This window comes from Euprymna scolopes, chromosome 1 (genome assembly GCF_053919585.1).
Source record: "Euprymna scolopes isolate OS-2025 chromosome 1, ASM5391958v1, whole genome shotgun sequence".
NCBI classification, from domain to species: Eukaryota; Metazoa; Mollusca; class Cephalopoda; order Sepiida; family Sepiolidae; genus Euprymna; species Euprymna scolopes.
Genome location: NC_136482.1, coordinates 20,052,544 through 20,070,882, shown reverse-complemented (window position 1 = coordinate 20,070,882; position 18,339 = coordinate 20,052,544). Strand labels below are relative to the sequence as shown.

At 37.1% G+C, this 18,339-nt stretch overlaps 2 protein-coding genes across 3 annotated transcripts in view; one reads left to right on the top strand and one right to left on the bottom strand.

Annotated features, from left to right (window-relative positions):
- The window catches only part of LOC145284687 (mitochondrial ribosome-associated GTPase 2-like), a 49,631-nt gene extending 41,413 nt beyond the window's left edge, over positions 1–8,218 (bottom strand). Inside the window, exon 1 of the mRNA XM_080133607.1 lies at positions 7,706–8,218. The gene's annotated coding sequence lies outside the window, so the exon portion shown is untranslated. The remainder of the gene's footprint in view (positions 1–7,705) is intronic.
- The window catches only part of LOC145284517 (putative E3 ubiquitin-protein ligase makorin-1), a 152,449-nt gene that overhangs the window by 59,764 nt on the left and 74,346 nt on the right, over positions 1–18,339 (top strand). The window lies entirely within an intron of this gene.

Genomic DNA, 18,339 nt, shown 5'->3' with positions numbered 1-18,339 from the left:
ACAAATAAATGTTATCAAAGGCAAGATAAGTTACTTTTCTACCAAACTGGATATATTTTTTGTGTTTTTATTCAATGTAACATGTTTATTCAGCTCGAAAAAAATACAGTGTTTACCGTGGAAAATTAAAAATGGCGCCCGGCCCGACTCTCTTTGACACGGTAAGTTTGAGAAAAGGAGTTAAAAATAAAAAAAACTATACAAAATACTGTTAAAAACTCACCGAATATATGTCAGCCTATGTCACGGTAACATATATTGAGCGAGTTTCTAGCAGTATTTTGTCTACTTTTTTATTTTTAACTCTTTTCCCCAAACTTACCGTTTCAAGAGAGTCGGGCGCCATTTTAAATTTTCCAAAACATCGGTAAACACTGTTTTCAAGCTGAATAAACATATTACATTAAATAAAAACACTAAAAAATTATCCAGTTAGGTAGAAAAGTAACTTGCTTTTGATAACATTTATTTGTTATATATTTGTTTTTTTGACAACTTTTTCGAATCTATGTGTATAGTAATACAAACCCTCAAAATCTATATCAATATTCTTGAAATTTTAAAAGCAGTTAGAAAACACATCAAACTACAATTAGGAAGCTTTTTATTTCGTTATTTTTTTTTCTACTTATTAAGCGAAAGATATTTTTACAACCTGCTCCAGTGTAGTATAAACGGCCTATGGAATTAACACCTTCAACCTCGAAAATAGAAATCAACAAATTTTTGAACGCTCTTTTTGAAAAAAAGCTCTCTTAACTTCACCTCTAATACAAATTATGTGTGGCAAGTCTCCTCCTAAAACACTCTTTAACCCTAACAATAACACTAAGTTCGAGTGGCAAGCCCCCCCCCCAACAAAATACCTCTGTAAGCCACATACAAGCATCTAAAACAAACAAACAAAAAATAGATCCTTCCTTAAAGAAAAATACACAGAAAAATAAATTGGTTAACTGTCCTAAAATGCTAGAACGGCCAGGAAATGATGAATTATTTTACATTAAATTTTTGTGAAACTAACCGCTCCCCCCTCTAATATTGTTTTTGTTAGCTTTGTCTCTCTCAAGTTTTCAGTATGTTCACACATAATTTTCCTTAGCCCTACAATTAATTCAAAGTCCGAATGGCAACCCTCCCCATATTCTCATTGCATAGAAACCCTCTTAAAACTACACATAATCATCTTAAAAAAAAAAAAAAAAAAAAAAAGCATGCATATTTTCCCATAGAAAAAAAAAACAGTTAACTGCCCTAAAATGCTAGAATGACCTGTAATAGGAAATTATTTTACATTCAATTCTAAAATAATTTGTTTATCTTTCATTAAAGTTTTTCATGGCATTTTATACATAATTTCCTAAAAAGGTAGAATCACATTTTGGAGGGGTGGTCAGAAGGAGTTGAGTGGGGTTAAACAGAAGGTGTTAATCTACAATAATACCAAAGAAATATTGCAATATATTCATTTTTAAATGGTCTTATGTTTAGATTTAAGTTTTTTGTACATAAAGCACATTACAATTCAACTTTGAGTTCTCCAACTTCTTTTCTGTTTATGGATACATGGCATTTTTAAGGAATTGCTGCATATTTATGCACATTTACTGCAGATTATTTGGAAACCATAAACTTTGGGAGATTTTCAGTTGCATATTCTGATTCCTTGTACAAAAATACACTTATATGGTAAATTTCATTTCTTAGTCTTGTGTTTTAACAAAGATATGACATTTTTACTGAAAAAGTAGTGTAAAAAATGTGACGAAACGCATATGGTCTTAAAGAGGGAAAAATATCCAAACGTGTGAGGCACAAAAATAGCCATAACTTCCTTAATTTTAATCAGATTTAAAAAATTTTAAAAGATTCTTTCTTAGCTCATCAAGCTCTTTCTATGCATACCAATATTGAAATATTTCAAGCTATTTCAATTTTTTCATGTGTATTGCTACTATAATGGCCCCCCCTAGGGGAACAACCAGAGTTATCCCGGAAAATCCGTTCTGGCAAAAATTTACATTCACCATGACTAATGTTTGTGCAAAATTTCAAAAAAAACATCTAAGGCGTGGTTATTGAGAAAAGTGCAAACAAACAGGAGTAAATTACAAGATCCAATCCCTCCTTTGTCAGGGGACCAACAACAATTACTTTTATAAACCTAACAGGGAGAAAAAGTTGATGGCTTAGACATTTCCAGATATTTGATTATGAAGCAAAGCTTAGAGCCAGCATTTTATATTATTTAAACAAACCCGATAACCAGCTAAATCCTACCCCTTCACAGTAGAGATCTCTAGGTGTAAGAAAGCCTTCTACTCCAATAGTTTCTTCCCCAGAACTACTAGACTTTGAAACTCCCTTCCGGGATTCTGCTTTCCCAACTGTACTGACATGCAGAAGTTCAAGTGTAATATGAACAGACATCTTGCTACTCATCTTCCTTCATATTACCCCTGCAACTTATGTCCCCGATAGTATCCCCCTACTTCAAAGTGGCACTGTGTCTTGTTTGGGGTGAAAATTGAATAAAAAACTTTTAAAAATAAAAAAAAATTTATATGTCGAGCTATGGCCCTACAAATGAAGCCCACAGCGATAGATTCATTGATCCAATGCAACATGATGTAACAGATATGTATTAGTTCAAATTCAGTTCAAAGTGACACTCTTCTAGAGGTTGAAGGTCCTATACTCAATACAAAAAATACAATTGCAAAATGAGTTACTTTAGACTTCTACTTGGTCATGGCTGATGGAACAAGAGCATGCTACTCCCATGGATTAAATAAAGGGTTTCATTTAAAATTCTTTACAGATTACCAAGTTCAACAGAAAAATTCCTGATACACCTGAAAAAAAAAAAAAAAAAAAAAAAAAAAAATTCTTCTTAGCTAAAAGTAAAATCCAGGTTATCCTCGATGGCCATACATCTAAACAACATAACATTGTGCTTGGACTTTTATTATTCCTGATATTTATAAAAGCCTGACGAAATTGTGTCCGAGATGGGTAAATTTGCTGATGACACCACATTCTATTCATGACATGTGGGGAAAAAGCGAACACATACATATCCAAGTCAATGTCTTAAACCTTAGAAAATTACTGTCAGTCTGTAACAAAATGGGGACTACCAGCAACTCGTCCAAGAATTGATTGGAATTAAGTAACCTGTAAAAGTAAGTTTTCAACTATCCAGATAGAAAAGGCTTTACCCGATTGAAAGGAGCAAATTATATGAAAAGATAAGGAGACAAGGATTAAAATTACATAAGAACTTTATTACATTATTATGTTAATAAGGTTAAAAAGGGGTTAAAGTAAGGGAAAATGGAGGAACCTCTTTTAGGCCATATCATTTAAAAGCTTCTCATCAGAAGAGGAGAGAAAATTGGGATTATATAAAAATGTGAGCACAATTGAAAACACAGATTTTTGTTAATTTTAGATTAGAAATGAAAAAGTTTAGAGGAAGGGAAATAATAGAAAGGGAAGGGAGGTGAGAGTATGAGAAAAATAGGAAAAACTTCAACGGCAGAAGAAAAGAGATACTATGTAGTAGGGGAGTTGAGTAATACTACTAAAATAAAGCTCCTTTCCTTTAAAAAACATTGCCATGGCAATCTACCTGAGAGTTCATCATTCAAACTCGTTCAGCCTATCATTCATAGGTAACATGAATTGGAACAAATATATATAAGACATTAAGACATTGCCAAGTCTGCCACAAAAAAAGTGGGTACTCCTCTACCATGCTAAAAAGTGACTCATGCCTGACAGTATCCTATAGATCCATAAAACCACCATTAGACAATGCGCAGAATATTGTTGCTACATTTGGACTGATGCATCAAGAAGGATGCATATATATATATATATATATATATATATATATATATATATATATATATACACATATATATATATATCCTTCTCAACCAGAACAACTGTTATTGTTGTTCCATCAACAATGCTCCTCTCTTGAGACCTGTATATTCCAACATGAAACCAACCTTATGTCTGTGTTCTTGTAGGATGATGGAAATTAGTATCTAGTACGGCATTCACTCTGGGCAGACTGAACTGGCTTTTTCCAAAGGTAGAAATTTCGAGGGAATATTAAATTTACAAACGGTCTCCAGTCGCATGTATATCCAGTTCAGGGGAAAAGAAAATAAAAACATTGCCAAGGCTGCTGATTCCCCTACCAACTAGAAAGCTACTCATGCCTGACAGTATCTTATACATCCACAAAACCACCATTAGCCAATGTGCAGAGTATTGTTGCTACATTTGAGCTAGTGCATCAACCATTAGTCTCTCCCTATTAGGCAGGGTGCAAAAAAGTTTCCAATTTAGTATGTCCCACATTTTCAAGCAAACTTCAACACTGTAATGTTGCTATGCTTTTTTTTTTAAATACTTTCATGTGTTCCAACGAATTTGCAGCAATGCAATGGTATGCACTCAACATAAATACTCCTGACCAATCCTAAAAACAGCAAAATCTTACCCTTTTACTGTATTTACCGGTAAGCATTCTATTCTACTAGTTCTTTCTTTTAAACTGTTAGATTTTGAAATCCCCTCCCTGTTTCCTACTTCCTTGACTGAATTAACATGCAGAAATTCTCTCCCTACTTAGTGTTTCTGTAGGCATGGGCCATAATTCACAGTAGTCACTTATGTCTCTTTTTTTTTTTTTTTTTCATATAAACAGTTTCAGACAAGACATGAAGCCACTTGATGTAAGGAGCTAAATAAAAAAAAAATTTTAAATACTTTACGACAAACAACTATCCAAGAATAAGTGTTAGATGAATTGATTCCAACCAAGAAAACGGTGATTTTTCCCCCTTTGTCAAAAACATTGCTCATGGAATGAACACAACACCTCAATTGCAGTGCAAGAGTTTTAAAAATTAAGTTTGGTTGCACCCATCATCACCAATCCTCTCATGGTGTCATCCACTTGACATATTCACATTCTCAAGTGGCTTTAGGGTCTTATTAAGCATCAATTCATTAGTAACAAAGTATGGAAGCGGTGGATGGATTGATTCTTTTTTTAATCACAGAAATTATTTTTACTGAAATGCTTTCATTATTTTAATCGCAGAAATTATTTTTATTGAAATGGGTTCATTATTTTAATCGCAGAAATTATTTTTACTGAAATGGGTTGTTCTTATTTTAATCACAGAAATTATATTTAGTCAAATGGGTTGATTCTTATTTTAATCACAGAAATTATCTTTAGTGAAATGGGTTGATTCTTATTTTATTCACGGAAATTATTTTTAGTGAAATGGGTTGATTCTTATTTTAATCACGGAAATTATTTTTAGTGAAATGGGTTGATTCTTATTTTAATCATGGAAATTATTTTTAGTGAAATGGGTTGATTCTTTTTTTAATCATGGAAATTATTTTTAGTGAAATGGTTTCATTATTTTAATAACAGAAATTATTCTTAGTGAAATGGGTGGATTCTTATTTTAATCACAGAAATTATTTTTAGTGAAATGGGTTAATTCTAATTTTAATCATGGAAATTATTTTTAGAGAAATGGTTTCATTATTTTAATCATAGTAATTATATTTTGTGAAATGGGTTGATTCTTATTTTTATCACAGAAATTATATTTAGTGAAATGGGTTATTCTTATTTTAATCACAGAAATTATTTTTACTGAAATGGGTTCATTATTTTAATCACAGAAATTATTTGTAGTGAAATGGGTTGATTGTTAGTGTTACATCACAGAAATTATATTTAGTGAAATGGGTTGACTCCTATTTTAATCACGGAAATTATTTTTAGTGAAATGGTTGATTCTTATTTTAATCACCGAAATTATTTTTAGCGAAATGAGTTGATTCTTATTTTAATTACGGAAATTATTTTTACTGAAATGGTTTCATTATTTAAATCACAGAAATTATATTTAGTGAAATGGGTTGATTCTTATTTTAATCACGGAAATTATTTTTAAGTGAAATGAGTTGATTCTTACTTTAATCACGGAAATTATTTTTAGTGAAATCAGTTTATTCTTAATTCAATCACAGAAATTATTTTAAGTGAAATGGGTTGATTCTTATGGCCACAAGTGATAACATTGTTTAATATACGGAAACTACTTGTCTGCGCCAAATTTGGTACTCCTGCAGTATTTTACCCACCGATTTCACGATCTTAGCCGAGCGTTGATCGACATCCGTCGGAAAACGCCGGAACATGGCGAGCGGTACGATACTCTATCAGCCAATCAGGGCGCTTCAAACGAACGCGCAGCAGACGAATAATTTTCATTGAAATTACACACATAGCGTTTCATTTCAGTTATTTTATTGTTCAAAGTAAAAATACACAGCCTTTCATTTCAGCTATTTAATTTAGCGATAAAAAAAAAAAAAAAAAAAACCGGGAGCTGTTGGAAACATATTTATGCGAATTTATGTGGAGACAAAAATTTGGACACAACCCTTTTGTCTCCATAATAAATCAAATCGCGGAAGGCTACCCGGTTTGGGAAGGAGCTTCTTTCCACATCCTCTGAAAACCCTTTGCTCCCTACTTTGCCTCTACAGTCAGTAGAAAATCTTCCAGTCGGAACTAAAGATAAACAGTAATTGTTGTCCCCCCCCCTACAAACATTACTGAAAAAAAAAAAAAAACATTGTTGTTACTGTTTAATAACGTTTTGTTAAAAACAAACAAAAAAAAAACATTGAAGTGTTTATTACTGTTGCTTACCCCCCCCCCCCCCAAAAAAAAAAGCTATCGGAAAATAAAATGAACCAAAAAAAAAAAATATTCAACAAAATAAATTTATTTTACTTTAAAAAAAACTTACGGTAAGTGTTTGTGATTTATTTTATCCAAATTTTTTGTATTAATTTTATCCATTTTGTTGTGTGTGTGTGTGTGTGTAATATCTTTTCCTTGTAATGTTGTTGCTATTCACATACTTTTAGCGTTCTTGCACCGTAGCTCCGAATTCTCGGCTTTCGTCGGCGTTAACGCCGAAAGCGTTCGTCAACGCTCGGCTAAGATCGTGAAATCGGTGGGTAAAATACTGCAGGAGTACCCCAAATTTAAATGCGATATTCGTTTTAAAGCATACCTGAAAACCTGTAAGGTTGTTATTTTAAAGAATGTTAAGAAAGTAAAAATTTACTTTTTGTTTCTTTTTTTCTTTTTTTAAATATATCTTAACTTACAACGTAATTTTAAAAGTACAAATCGAATAATCTTTATTATTATAATTGTTATTATCAATGTATTTTGAAAGGAAATTTAGGACGCGGAAAACGTAACACCGGTGTTTTGAAGGTCACTACTCAAACCCATGAAAAAAAAAAATTATATATAAAAAAGAAACAACAGCAGTGTTGATATTTTTTATTAGTAATCCCCTTCATTTTCGTTCTAAAAATCATTTTTATGAAAGTTATATTTATCGAAAACACCAATTTACTTGAGGTTTCGATTAATTAGGTAGGAACACATTTACAGACACCCTCCACTTCAAAAATAAATAAATCAACATAAAACTCTCTCGATAAAAGTAGTGAAATATGCACGAATATGTGATCGTCTCCAACAAAAATGTAATTCATCAATAATAATACTTTCAATAAAAGTAAAAAAATTAGAACAAGCAACGTAATTCAAAATAAGAAAGCGAATTACCTTATTTATCCGAAGGAAGACAACATGTGCTTTGGAAGTTTGATTTAGCGTCAACTTGGCGGTTAGCGTTGGCCGTGTTACACGCAGTTGTCAGCTTGATCCAGATTCGAGATTTTTTTTTTTTTTTTTTTTTTTTTTAAATATCGTAGATGTGAGGGGACCGGGTTTTTTTTATTATTATTATATATAAAATGCGGACCGTGCTATGTTTTAAATAGAATTTTCGGGTTTGTATACTGTATTCGAAAAAGTTGTTAAAAAACAAATATATAACAAATAAATGTTATCAAAGGCAAGATAAGTTACTTTTCTACCAAACTGGATATATTTTTCGTGTTTTTATTCAATGTAACATTTTACTGGTGTATTGGAAAATTCAAAATGGCACCCGACTCTCTCTTTAGCACGGTAAGTTTGGGAAAAGGTGTTATAAATAATGAACCAGACAAAATACTATTAAACAACCACCGAATATATGTCAACTTATGTCACGGTAACAATACATGGTAATCATGAAGAAAGAGAGAGCCTGTTTCCTCCGTTTGCCTATAGGTGGCGTTAATGTCTGTCCACCCAGTTACGGAAGCACAAAATGTATATAATGGCACCGTTGAAATAAAAATAAATGTTTTAATTTTAAACATGTTTTTTTTTTGTTTTTTTTTTTGCAAACATATTTAAGTTTTATTTTGTTTTGTTTTCGCAAACATATTTACGTTTTATTTTCCAAACATTTACGTTTTGTTGCTGGTTTATTTTCAAACATTTACGTTATTTTTGTTTTAATTTTAATATTTTTTTTTTTTTTTGCAAGCATAAATTAAATGTTTTTGCTATATTTTTCTTTTAAACATATTTATGGGTACAACCGTTTTTCCGCGAGTATTTTTTACGTTCTTATATAAAAAAAAGTCAACGTTTTTTCTTTTATCTTTTTTTTTATTGACCCCCCCCCTCTTTTTTCTTAATTTTCTGGACTTATTTTACTTTTTCCGCGAGTATTTATATATATATATGTTTGAAAAGGGATATTGTAAAACCTGAATATTACTTGAAACTACTATAAAAAAAAAAAAAAAAAAATAGCGCGGTACAATAAGTGCATAAGCAAACTTTTCTAAAAGAAAAATATTTCAAAAATATTTAGTTTATGCCTGCAAAAAAAAAAACAACAAAAAAAACGTAAAAACCAAAAAAAAACGTAAATGTTTGAAAATAAACTAGCAACAAAACGTAAATGTTTGGAAAAATAAAACTTAAATATGTTTGCAAAAACAACAACAAAAAAACAAACGTAAATATGTTTGAAAAAAAAAAAAAAAAAAACTTAAATATGTTTGCAAAAAACAAACAAACAAAAAAAAACATGTTTAAAATTAAACATTTATCTTTATTTCAACGGTGCCATTATATACATTTTGTGCTTCCGTAACTGGGTGGACAGACATTAACGCCACCTATAGTCAAACGGAGGAAACAGGCTCTCTCTTTCTTCACGATTACCCAATACATATATTGAGCGAATTTCTAACAGTATTTTTTCTAGTTTATTATTTATATCACCCTTTTCCCGAACTTATCCTGTTAAAGAGAAAGTCAGGCGGGCGACTCGGGCGCCATTTTGAATTTTCCAATACATCGGTAAACACTATGTTTTTCGAGCTGAATAAACTGTAACGGAAATGTGTAAGGAAAAATTCAAGATGGCGCTCGACTCTCTCTTTAACACGGTAAGTTCAGGAAAAGATGTTATAAATGTTGCAGCAATTCAATAATCTTTATACACCGGTTCTGCACGGAATCCAACAACGGTAAAATATCCTCACACGGCACAAGAAGCAACAGCCACACGATTCCCCGGCCAACTCAATCGTCGCTCTTCCAACGTCTTTTTCATCACCTGCTTGGTCCACTTCCAAGATGCAATCCAGGCCCTCTTGCGCGAGTCGTAGTCCACTGTAAAATCTGGCCGATCGATATGGAGCGCTGCACACACTGGGGCCTCCAAGAATCGCACCTTTCCATCCCGATGAATTGCGACTCCCCCCAGCGCCTTGATGGCACCGTATCCGAGCAACAGGTCAAACCCCATGAGATTTCCTTGGGTCACAAGCACATTGATCTTAGTGGCTGCACCGGTGTCCGTGTAGATCTTGACAGTTCCAGCTCCACAGCATGTCTGGGTCTCGCTTCCTATCGTGGTAACTTTGATCTTCCTCTTAGTCCAACTTGGACACAGCTTGGCGCTCACTATAATATGCGAACAGCCTGAGTCGAGAAGTGCTGAGCAGGGTATCCTGTTTACGTAGATGGTCATCACTGGTTGCGCCTTGTTCAAATTTTGCTCGGGGAGCAGGGTGGCGCTGACGTCCTCTCCCCTGATACGTTTCTCGCACAGCTTTGGGCTAGATGCTCCAAATCGCCACAATTAAAACAGCGCACACTCCCCCTGTTGGTGCAATTCCTTGCAAAATGTCCGCGTCGGCCACAGCGAAAACATTTCCTATTGCTTGCAGGGTTCTGATTCGGAATCTCCCGAGCGCCAATCTGGCCTGTCTGTGTCGCCATCACAACTGGTTCCCCCAGGTCCTCCTCATCTTTGATGATGGCTCGAGCATGTTCCATCAAGTGTTCCATGGTCGTTGTTGAAACGCTGGTTGAGGCTCTCAGTAGCTGCTTCACCCGAGTGGGAAGGCCCGCCACAAACGCGTACGCGAGCGTCCGCTCCGACACCCCTCCACCGAATTTAACTCAGCGAAGAAAACATCCACGCTTTCCTCCAGTAGAAGTTTTCGGGAAGCAAATTTTACATAGGCCGTACAAGGATCCATGGCAAATGCCTTGTACAGCGCAGCTTTAATTGCGGTGACATCTCCCTTTTTGGCAGCACTGAGTTGCTGATATATACTCAAGGCACCCCCAGCCAATCTCAGTGGAATCACAGTGTGTACCCTTTTCACCTCACAAAGGTCGCACATCAGCTCGACCCTTTCAACCCAGTCGACGATGGACGTGGACCCATCAAACTCGGGTATGAGCTTTAAGTCAAATTTCGACTCGGTCATAGTCGTAGAGGCCAAATGGCCGAAATAGCTTGTAACGGAAATGTGTAAGGAAAAATTCAAGATGGCGCCTGACTCTCTCTTTAACACGGTAAGTTCAGGAAAAGATGTTATAAATGTTGCAGCAATTCAATAATCTTTATACACCGGTTCTGCACGGAATCCAACAACGGTAAAATATCCTCACACGGCACAAGAAGCAACAGCCACACGATTCCCCGGCCAACTCAATCATCGCTCTCCCAACGTCTTTTTCATCACCCGCTTTTATCGTCGTTCTAGGCCGGCTAAATTTGAATATTCCGAGAATTCGTGTGACTTTGCGAGACATCATACTTTACAAAAGACGGCGGCCGCCATCTTGGTCTTTCTTTTCTATTTTTGGTCAGTAACGTTGAGCTGGTCTCGAGGTAAGTCTTTTCCCCTCATCCGTCTCTCCCACGTACCCACACAACACGCAAACACGTGGGCGCTTATCTCCTGGATGCACGTTACATAAACATGTTACATTGAATAAAAACACGAAAAACATATCCAGTTTGGTAGAAAATTAACTTATCTTGCCTTTGATAACATTTATTTGTTATATATTTGTTTTTTGACAACTTTTTCGAATCTATGTGTATATTTTCAAGTTAAATTCACTTTTTACAGTACTTTTTGTTTATTAAATTTTTAGGTGAAAGTACAGAATAGTTTTGTTTTTTTTTTTAAAGAGCCCCCCCCCTCATGTTAAGAATGATTTTCTAAATAATGTTTATTTCAGTACGGTCCGTATTCTGCGTTTTTGTTTGTTTTGTTTATTGTTAGTTTTATTTATTCTTTTTTTATTTATTTATTTTATTTTATTTTTTAATGTGTACGAGCCGTTTCTAGTCTCGCCCAAAAACACGCATTCATATCTCAAGCCATTGTTCTTGTCATAAACATACGCGCACACAAACATATGCGCGCTCGTACACACACGTAGATATATTCACGTTCGTGTACATACACTCACATTCACGTGCATACACATACATGCTAACGTACACACATGTACGCACAGATACGTGCACACGTATGCACACATGGGCAACGTCACTTGAAGGAAATCCCCACATGGGCAAAAGACCACTGGAAACAACTATAAACCTGACCTGGTTTCCTTCTTTTTCAATGCGGCTTCCGATTACTATGTGTGGGGGCAAGATTCAACAGACAGTACGTACACCTTACACGCTTTCTATCTCCATGAACTGGATTGACTTTCTCTCTCTCTCTCTCTCTCTCTCTCTCTCTGGATAGAACAAAGACAGACTCGCTACATCTCTTCTGTGGGAAAGAGGTTGCAGGGAAGAGAAAAGGGCATCCCCCACCAAGCCACGAAGTCTATTTTGTACTCTGTCAAGGCAGGATAGGCTGTTTTTAGCAGCTCCTGCCCAGATGTGGCAGCAGTACTCCATCTTTGGACGTACTTGGCTTTTAGATAGATAGAGAATTGCATCATTAGTGAGATATCTTCTGGAGCGGTAGAAGGATCCAACCATTTTCCCAGTGACCTTGACCACAGACTTGATGTATGTGTTCCATTTCAGATCAGGAGTAAAGGTTAAAGTAAAGGTCAAACCCAGAAGCTTATCAAAACATGAGGCCTCCCCTAGATGAGAGCCATCCATTTCAATTGATGCCAGATGGGGATCAGAGCGTTTATGATGTAGAGATAGGAGCTTGGTCTTAGATGCATTAAATGTAACTAGCCACCTCTTTCCCCACTGTACCATGTGCTCAAGATCAGAGGAGAGAGAATCAGAGAGAACATCATCATTTACGGTCTTTGATGTGTTGCCATAGATGGTCGTGTCATCAGCATAGATGTCAACGAAAGATTTTAGTATGTGTTTTGGGAGATCATTGATGTAGATCAGGAAGAGAGTTGGGCCCAGTATGGACCCCTGAGGGACTCCAGCATTAATACTGTGGGCCTCTGATTTCTGCCCATCAACCACTACTCTTATGAGCTTATCAGAGAGAAATGATTTAATGATTGAGAAAACATTTCCAGTTATACCGTAGCTGCAAATCTTGTGTAGTAGGCCTTTATGCCAAACCTTATCGAAGGCCTTTGATATGTCAAGAGCAATTGCTCTAGAAATGAAGCCTTTGTCGAGAGATTCACTAATCCTATGAGATATAACTGTTAGCACATCTGCTTTAGATCTAGCAGAATGGAAACCATATTGCGTGTCGCTAAGAAGGTTATTTCTGCTGAGGTGGTTGACTTGACTACTTCTCTATTTATTGTGGATTCCAGCAACTCGATTTTAAAGGACCCCTACCTTCATCTACCCCAAATAAGTATATGTTGGTATTAGTTGATGAATACAGCCGCTTCCCATTTGTATACCCTTGTAAAGACACAAGTACCCAGAGTGTACTGCAATCTTGCTCCCACCTGTTTTCTATATTTGGCATGCCCAGCCAAATTCATTCAGATAACAGGAGTTGTTTCAAGAGTGCTGAGTACAAGAATTATATGCATGGCAAAGGGATCTCCACCAGCTACAGCACTCCATATCACCCGCAGGGGAATGGTCAAGTGGAGCGAATGAATGGAACAGTGTGGAAAACTATTTCATTAGCATTGGAAGACAAAGGTTTGCCGACTGGACACTGGGAAGAGGTTTTAGCAGACTACCTCCATTCCATTCGGTCTTTAATACCCACAGCCACAAATGAAACACCTCATGAGCACCTGTTTAACCACCCAAGAATATCAGTACCATCTTGGATGACCGAATCTGGTTTTGTTTTAATGCGGAGACACAACCGGTTACTAAATATGAATCTCTAGTTGATAAGGTTGAACTTCTAGATGCTAACCCCCATTATGCCTTTGTTCGATCTAACGAGGGTAGGCAGATGACTGTATCTACACATGACTTAGCCCCGTTCAAATACTTCCAATTCACCGATCACCCACATGACTCGGAAAATTGGAATGATACACCAGCAGATCAGCAAGAGGAAAATTCACCCCCACCAGTAGAACCACCTGTTTTGCGACAGTCAGAACGTAGTAGAAGACCACCAGATAAGTTGAATTTGTGATTCTAGAGTGAATCTTGATTAAATTTATTTTGCGAACCTGGACTATTGAACTACATTCCTTGCATTGGTTGTGATCAACCAACCTTCATACACTAATACTTGAATGAACTTTCCACCCACAGCAGGAACTTTCTAATTTAATGGAGGGGAGAATGTTGTTTTGTATTTCGTATGGGTACAAAACCTCCCAATAGCAATCTCCCTGACGAAGCGCTATCTCTGTATACTACTCCAGTAGTGTCCACCATGTTACTTTATAGTGTTGACGTCGAATCCGACGTATCGTTCTTTTGTGCCAATAAAAACCTTATTTGAAGGGTATATAGTATTTGTTTTACTTCCAACAATGATGTTGAATTATTTGTCCTAGTAAACACCCCGGATATCTTAGCATTAAGTGAAACTAACCTACACTCCTCTATTCCCTCTAACCATTTTAATATGCCTGGTTATCTCCCACTTTGTCGTAAAGACTCAGACAGACATATGCACGGGCTTGGAGTCTATATTCGTAACACCCTCTACCTGACTAGAGAAACAAAACTAGAATCAGACGACCAGGCCTTTATGTGCTTCAGATTAAACATGCAACATAACATTAGCTACTTGTATTTTCTCTACCGCTCTCCCTCGATCCAAGACTGTACCCTAATAAACAAAGTGTCTGGCCGCATAGATATAGCACTCTCCCTTGATACTAGTGCACAAGTACATATATTTAGTGACTTTAATGTCCACCACAGTAACTGGCTTGGGTTCTCTACCTACACAGACGCAGCTGGTAGCACAACACATAGCTTCTCTATATCTCATTCCCTATCACAGATGGTTACATTTCCGACACATTTACCAGACCAGCAAGATCATCATGCCTCACTCCAAGATCTATTTCTGACCACAGTTCCTGATGATTGCATAACGAATACCCACAGTCCACCCGGGAATGTTGATCATGTTGCGATAATGGTAGAAATTGCCCTAAATTCTTGACCCAAAACTGAAGACCCACTGCTCAAAACAACGAGGTATTACAAAAAGGCTGACTGAGAAGCCATCAAGGAACTCATCAGAGATGCCCCATGGGGAAATATCTTTTCTCTTCCAGCAGAACAGTGTGCAAATGAGACCACTGAATGGTTCAAAACTGCAATTGAAGCACATGTTCCCACACAGAAATTCTATAGCAAGCCCCACTCTCCCCAATGGTTTACTTCTACTTGTGCAGCTGCTATTGCTTAAAAGCAGCATGCGTACCACAGATTCAACCGACATAAGTCCAGTCCAAACAAACAGAAGTATATAGAATCTAGAAGTAATTGTAAGAGAGAAATAGCGACAGCTTAAGGCTCTTGGGTTCGGGTATAGGGATTTTTCTCAAGATACCTGTAAAATAAGGATATACAGACACTGAAAACTCTGTGAAAGAACAGAAAGTCAGCACAAATTAAAAATTTAATACAATATTACGAGGTGCCTTCAATAAGTTTCCAGACTTTCTTCGTATGTTTCTTTTTATTGATAGCACACACATAAAACTCTAGTCTCCTTTGAAGTAATTTCTCCCCGGCTACAATGCACTTGTTGTACCATTCCAACAACTTCTGGAAGGGCCCATGGAAGTTTTCTTGTGTGAGCGTGTCAATGACCCTCATCACAATCTCTTTCATCTCTTCAATTGTCTCATAACGACAGCCTCCAAGTGTATGAGCCCTTTCCAAGTCTCACACAAAACACACATTCATATTTCAAGCTGTCATATACATACGCGCACACAAACATACGTGCCCACGTCCACACATGTACACATATTCACGTTCGCGTACATACACTCACATTCACGTATATATATACACACGCTTACGTATACACATGTACTCACACACGCGAACACGAACACACACATGGACGACGTCACTTCCGCTTTCTAAGGAAATACACATGCGCAAAAGACACTCCAGAAGCGAGTATAAAACATGGAGACAAGTTGTTTCTAACTCTCTTTTTAGGACCAACTCTCAACTAGAGAGGTTGGGCGAACAAGCCGCCGCCGTTTCGGCGCGCGCGCACGCACACCTCACGCCCACTTCCTACTATGTAGCTAATGACTGTATGTATACATTCTCCCTCTTTCTCTCTCCATCTACTGCTGGCCACTGGGAACACCTTCGCGTGGCTGACTGCTAACTGATGACAACTCTAATATCCTCTTCCTTGCCTACACGCTGGATTCTCATTTCCACTACAACACTCACTTCAATTCCCACGCGCGAACAAACAATAATGACCCAAACTTGAGATGAAAACACATTTCCTATTCTTGCTACAACACCAGTCCTGCAACGGACATTGGTTACATATGCGCGGACATGTTATAACTAAAATGTTCATTTCTTTCAACAGCAAATAAACGACGTTTATCTTATCCATTACTTGAGTCTTTGTTTCCTTCAATTCCCATTCGTTTCATTATTCTTTTGTAACGGGATTGGGGTATTTATATATCCTAGTCCCCTACAAATTTGGTGACCCCTTTATTTAAATGAAATGGATGAGGTTGAACGAAGCACTCATACACACACAGACTCTTTCTCTACAAAGATAAACTTTCCCTCTTCACCACTTAACGAGAGACGCACGCCAAGGTATAAACTTTTCCTCTTCACCAGCTAACAGAGAGAGACGCACGCAAAACTAACCACATGTGGTACCCTTTTCTTTTACTTGTTTCTTTCACCAAAGAAATTCCTGTTCATTTAATTCAATTTAACACGTCATTCGTTCCTTCCTCGAGACAATTCATTTTCCCTCTGAACGCGAGAGGAGCACGCATTTCCTCCTATGCCACAAGTCCACAACAAACTGGCGCCTGACTGACGTGGAACGAGCAGGCATGGCGACCCTACCGTTTTGAGATTAATTGTTTTGAGCGAGACGCGCGTTTTATTTGATAAAGAAAAAAAACGAACTTCTCAACAAAGAAAACCAAGCGAACCACTACCCACAGGAATAACTACTACCAACCACAATGACGAACCTTCGTCAGACTCGGCAGAAAAAAAAAAAAAAAACGAACACGGAGCTGTCGACTTTCATATCGAATTTAAAAACAAATTCGAGCTTGACAAACATTTTCACGGTTTCCCGACATTACCCTGCAACAAACGCGAGGAGCAAAATCACATAGGCCTATGCAATTCCCTCCCGCACAAGCAGACGCAACAACAAAGAAACAGGACATCCCTATCAACACATAGGAAGAAGTTGAATCAACAATACAAGTTGAGATGCATGACGCACGCAGATAAACTCAAAACTTGGAAGTTTCGTTGACAGCCGGCAACCACGAACAAATACACAACAAACGCCCGTACAGACAATGTACACACACTACCGCAGACGCACATGCGAAGACAACGGCAACCAAACTCCGTTCAACAAGAACGAACGCGCGACAAGCGCCAGTCCAAACGATGCACACATTACCGCAGAATCACATGCGAAGATACCGTCAACTGGGCACACACACGACACCGTCAACACAAAACAAAAATTTTCCTTCCAAACGGAACAATTCACTTCTCTGTCCAAGCAACTCTTTGCACATGTCAACACCCAACAGAACCCAAACCAACAAATGTCAGCCAAAAAAAAGAGTAAACGCATTTTCCACGCGTAAGTAAATACTTTTTTTTACGAACACACTCTGTTTTTGACATTCCGTTCCTTTTTGACGTTTTTTTTCAAACAATCACACCAACAGCAAAAAAAAAAAAACAGGACAAAAAAATCAACTGCCGAAAACATTACTCACAAAAAAAATATATATATATATATACATAAATATATATACATTGCATATATTTTTTTTTCCTAGGAAGGGGAGTATTTGTACGAGCCCTTTCCAAGTCTCACACAAAACACACATTCATATTTCAAGCTGTCATATACATACGCGCACACAAACATACGCGCCCACGTCCACACATGTACACATATTCACGTTCGCGTACATACACTCACATTCACGTATATATATACACACGCTTACGTATACACATGTACTCACACACGCGAACACGAACACACACATGGACGACGTCACTTCCGCTTTCTAAGGAAATACACATGCACAAAAGACACTCCAGAAGCGAGTATAAAACATGGAGACAAGTTGTTTCTAACTCTCTTTTTAGGACCAACTCTCAACTAGAGAGGTTGGGCGAACAAGCCGCCGCCGTTTCGGCGCGCGCGCACGCGCACCTCACGCCCACTTCCTACTATGTATGGGGCACGAGCTAATGACTGTATGTATACATTCTCCCTCTTTCTCTCTCCATCTACTGCTGGCCACTGGGAACACCTTTGCGTGGCTGACTGCTAACTGATGACAACTCTAATATCCTCTTCCTTGCCTACATGCTGGATTCTCATTTCCACTACAACACTCACTTCAATTCCCATGCGCGAACAAACAATAATGAC